Raw genomic sequence first — 5,348 nt, 5'->3', positions numbered from 1 at the left:
CTCTTTTTTTTTTTTTTTTTTTTAACCTTTTGTGTAATAAGACCCTTTGTCTGTGGGTGGGTCTGTGTCACCAAAAGTGGTATTTAAGCCTTGAACAACTTGAAAAGGCATGAGGAGCACCACAGAAGACAGCTAAGTTACAGAGAGGGGAGCATTGTGATGTTAAAAAATATAGGGATGTAGGCCTGGATGGTGTATATATTTTAGAACTATATTTGATATGCTAGTGCGATATGATAAGCTAAATACACTTGGTGAAGTATTTTGTATTGTCTACGGTTAAGAAACTATATCATGCACAATGATCACCTTATTTTCCAGACTCAATGTTTTTTTTTCCTCCCATGGTTGGGTTTTCGACTTATATTCAGTTGTGACTTTTATTTTAAAATATGCCGCGAAAAGGCACTCTAGGTTTGTGTACCAGTATCTGCTACTCCTGTACCACTTCAAATTTACGTTTGTTATGTCACACTGACAGCCACTAGAGGGCACTCTAGAAGGTGTTGCCTCTGTCCAAGGTGCTGAAACCATCTGCTGATCATTGAAGCCCTACGTCAGTTCACCCTCTCCACCAAAATAATGAAAAAATATAATCAATAAACCTAAGATTGCTGTGATGCATCTTCGTTAGCATCATCCGCCCCACAAAAATATCTTTCTCCCTAAAACTTACTTTCTGACCTAATTTCCTTTTTCCTTTATGCTTATGTGGCACATCGGTAAACAAGTAGGTCTATACTGTACCTCGTGTCACATTTGCGTTTGCAAAGACAAATCCAGGGGCTGAAGTTTACAAGTCCGTTGTGAGACAACCGGAAAATATTAAAAGTACAAAAATCAAGTCTTTAAACTGAGTTAAGACACAATAAATAAATAGAAGGAAGACAACACAAGAAACAGTTGCATGGTTGAGGAGAGTTGATGGAATTTAAAAAAAAAAAAAGTGGCATTGCCATAGAGACGGAAAGTCTGTTCGTGATGCCGTAGGAACGGTAACAGATGCTGGAGTTAATGACACATTACACTGACAGCACGCTGGCTGCTGGTATGGCTTAACTTTCATACAAATGCAAATCCTAAAATCCAAATGTGTTGCTTCTGCATGTACCGACACATCCTTTGATCACGACTTAGCATAGAAGCTTTCCTCCATATTTTTTTCCTGATCAAGCTATTTTTTCCCCCACATTCCTAAACAGTAGCTTTGGCCGCAGTGAATTAGCCACGATGAGCAACGATATTCTGCCAAAAGAAGGCGTAACAATAATTGCGCTGATATTTTAAATACTCTAGAAATCTGTAAAACTGCTTAACTTTTACAGAAAACTTAACTCGATACGGAAAGAAACGTAGAGCAAGCTTTGCGCAAGATGTTGTCACCACGGACGCAGATGTCACATGATCAAGCAGATGCGGTGAGCTTCACTACGGTGAACTAAGACGGTAAAAAACGTATTAAAACCGGCTCGTTGTATCTGTATTTACTCTGAGGCAAACGTAATGCTATCGCTAGTCCCTGCTGCTTGTTTTCACTTTTGTGTTCTCTCTTTTATCAAATGTTGACAAAACATCGTTCCATCCAAACCCTTCACCCAGTTGTAGCCGGAGTCAAGCCACTGATGAGTAGCCTGTTCCCATAGCAACAGAAGGCAGTCGTTTTGCAATCTAATGGCAAGAGTTTGCGCTTTTAGTATAAAACATCTGCTGCGCAGTGACAACGGGGAGAAGACGAAGGCTGCCAAACTGTTGGGCTAAAAATAAACTCTGGCTGACGACTGTTTGTTTGTCTGTCCGTCGAGCTCCACCTCATTTTGCCACTACCACTCCTGCTGTACATGTAAACTTCTCTTTTCAAATGTGAATTTTGTTGTGCGTTATTTTCTCACCGACAGCCGCTAGAGGGCACTCTAGGCTTGTGTACCATTATGTGCTACTCCTGCACCACTGAAAATGTACACGTTCGTTATTCTCATTCTGACAGCCGCTAGAAGGCAAAAAAGAGAGAGCAAAAGAGAAAAGATTTACGAGTGATTTGTGGTGAATATTACAACTTATTTTAAAGTTTGGGCATTGACTATATCCCACCCTAGCCTGTTCACTCCTTGCTGAACCTTGAGTCCGAAACACTCGGGAGTATCATCATTTTGTGGCAAGAGGCACTACAATATTTGTAACTGATTGGACGCTAGCATATATTTATAATTCACTTTCTGTGAATTATCGGTGTCAGTTTCCCGATGGCAGTTAACCACAGTGAACATCGGCCAATGGCGATGTTCATCCAATACATCGGTGCACCCATTAGTAACAAGAGCAACAGGTCATCTTAAAAAAATTAAATGTTTATCAGTAATTCAATGCGAATATTACGTAACTCGCATTGTTTACCGTAGGTTACAGAAGTTAAGTAAATGGCCCTAGGAATGTCATCATCCGCACCGTGCCCTGCTGCACCTCTGTTGCTAGGTGACAGCTGTAACCCATAAGACCAGACAGTTTGGTTTTGTCAACAACAACCCAGCTGCCTTACTGGACACGGAGAAGTCGTTGTAGAAGGAGACATCCTCAAAAATGCAAAGAAAAAAAAAAAAAAAATTCTAAGTATGTGTAAGCGTATGTCAAATCAAACAAGAGAGAATTTGAAAACAAAACATGACACTTCCAACACCCACGTTCCCTCATCAGCCTGGGGCAGACTGTCTATCAACCTGACAAGTCATATGAGTGTCTGTCTATCTTTTCTACTCATGAGCATTACTACATGAGCACGGCAATCGATATTAAGGATGGCTGGAGGATTAGTATTGGTCTGATATTGGTCAGAATTTCTGGATCGAACATCGTCCCATCCTGTAGCTAAGCCAAAATACTCAACTTTGTGTGACATGCCGTAATCCGACACTATCGCCTCGGCAATGACAGCCAGTAGCGTGCTGAAGGGGAGAAAGACGGTATTGTACTGATATCAGTATCTGCACTGAAGTTGCAGTATAGGTATTGGACTTGCCCGGGGGCAACTGGTAGCCCCTGTGGAAAGTTGCCTGTGGGGTATGTTCTAAAAATAAAACTAGTCTCCATAGGGTCAACAATTGTGCTGTTACTGTTCTTTTTGGATCAGTTACTTTTGATATGATATTGAATCGGGTACAATTACAATGGTGTGAAGATTGTCTACTATTGCATGTCCCTGGCGCTTTGGCCCAGAGGTGATGTCTCTTTCATTGGTGTAGAACCCCAGGGTTCACCTCCTGGGCAAGATCGAATCCCGGTTAGGGTGGTTGGTACCTTCCAGTGGACTCACCACCCACAGGAAGGTTCAGGGGGGTTGGTACGGTGCAGTGTGATTTGGATGGCGGTCATGGAGACTGCTGCCCCCAATACCCGATAAGTGGATGAATGCATGGATGGATGGATGGAATAATAATACATTTTATTTCATAGGCGCCTTTGTGTCACCCAATGACACCTTACAGTAAATACAAATAATTATGTTCATTGGGTTATCTTCAACTACAGTATCTCCTCCAATTTTGTTGATCAACCTGTTTCCACTTTGCTCTCTACCACCCATGCCCATGAAAACACAAATTTGGTTTAAATTGTACTAGCTTATTTTTATCGCTTGTTTGCATCTGCAAAAAAAAGTTTTTCCGTATTGCTCGTTCCACGTCGGAAGCAAAAGAGATGATTAAGACAAAGTGTTAACGTCTAAAAGTCAAAGAAAATCACGATGATCGTGTTCGTGTTTGTGTATTCATAACCAACACATAGTGGTGGAAAAAAGTCAAACACAAGCATAAAAAATTGCCAAAAATATATTTATTTATATCCCTGCAATGGCCACCATTTTTCTTCAAGTGTGTGATGTGCCCAGCCCCCGACAGAAGCCCCTGCCTCAGCCCCAGTGTGTGATGTGCCCAGCCCCCGACAGTAGCCCCTGCCTCAGCCCCCGGTCAATACTCCATAGGGAGAAAAGGGAACTGTTTTTACCGTGACATAGAATCACAGAAAGAAGCTTGAAAGGAGGAGGACGTGTAGCTTAACAGAAATTTCAAGGGTGGGGGGTGGGATTGCTCACTCCACCACAGTGGGTGGGATTTGGAAACAGGCAGTGACAAATAAACAGCCACAACTGGGTCACATGACTACTGTAGTTATCAGGGGGAGAGAGAGAGAGAGAGAGAGCGAGAGAGATGCAGAAAGCCAGCTCACTCCCACCGTACATCTGAATTCACAGCAGACACAACACCTGAGTGGGTGAAAAGCAGGAACAACAGCTTAAGCTGGTCAACAAAGAAGAGGAGGGGGGACCAAGTGTGGACGGCTGCATTTACAAAAAAAAAAAAAAAAAAACAACAACAACCTGAGACTGAGACAAAGGTTTAGACAAAGAAAAGGACAAAATAGAATAGAAAGGGGGGGAGACAGCATGTCTTCTTTTTCAGGCCAGCAGCCGGGCTCTCCTTTCTCAGAGTACGGGGATTTGTATAACCCAGCGTCCCTGCCACCCACAGTGCTGGATCAGACCTGGAAGTGGCAGCAGCCGCCAGACATGGGTGCCCCCAGGGGTCTCGTGGTAGCTGACAAACCTTCAGCTCAAAGTAGACTCACAGATGAAGACAAGCTTTGCCTTTTTGAGCATGCGAGCAGAGGTGCTCCGGACGGAGAGCCAAAGGTGCCAGGGAGTGTTGGGGGTGTTCCAGGAAGCGACTCAATGGGGAATACTTCATTGGGCAGTACAGGTGAAAGCCCAGATAGTCCTTTGTCTTCCTCCCCATTCCCTTCTCCAGCTTCTCCAGGTCGGCTACCCTCAGCCCTGGGATGTGAAGGCGGCAGCAGGGTCTCTCTGCCAACAGGTCCTGGATCACGAGAAAGAGATGTAGCACTGTTATCGCCAGCTAGCGGTTTGACCTCGCCCTCACTGGGGGCCTCACTAATGGAGGCATCGCCAGTAGAAGACGTTCCGGCTGAACAATACAGGGCCTCACTAATGGAGGCATCGCCAGTGGAAGAAGGCTCCAGTTTTACTGAACCCAGCCCAAAAATTGCCATGCCCCAAGTGGCACCTAACTACTGCGCCTTGGGAATCACAAGTGACAACGACATGAAAACAAATGATGACAATGTGGGCGGAGCCATGGGCTCTCACCAGTTATCAGACACCTCGAAGGACAATAGCGATGAAGAGGAGATAGGTGAAGAGGACGATTTGAAGCCTTGTTTCATGGGACGGGCTCAGCAGCAGAGGAAGGCCATGAGAAGAGCGATGTCAGAGTGTACCCACCTTTCAGTACCAACCAGTCCGGATTTGCCCGATAAATACCCAGGGTCAGATGCAGCAGGAC

At 44.3% G+C, this 5,348-nt stretch overlaps 1 protein-coding gene across 8 annotated transcripts in view; it reads left to right on the top strand.

Annotated features, from left to right (window-relative positions):
- The window catches only part of LOC103376879 (microtubule-associated protein 4), a 56,588-nt gene that overhangs the window by 33,993 nt on the left and 17,247 nt on the right, over positions 1 to 5,348 (top strand). The window lies entirely within an intron of this gene.

This window comes from Cynoglossus semilaevis, chromosome 3 (genome assembly GCF_000523025.1).
Source record: "Cynoglossus semilaevis isolate Cse_v1.0 chromosome 3, Cse_v1.0, whole genome shotgun sequence".
Taxonomy (NCBI): Eukaryota; Metazoa; Chordata; class Actinopteri; order Pleuronectiformes; family Cynoglossidae; genus Cynoglossus; species Cynoglossus semilaevis.
Note: the sequence above shows the minus strand (reverse complement) of the source record. Positions and strands in the feature narration are given on the sequence as shown.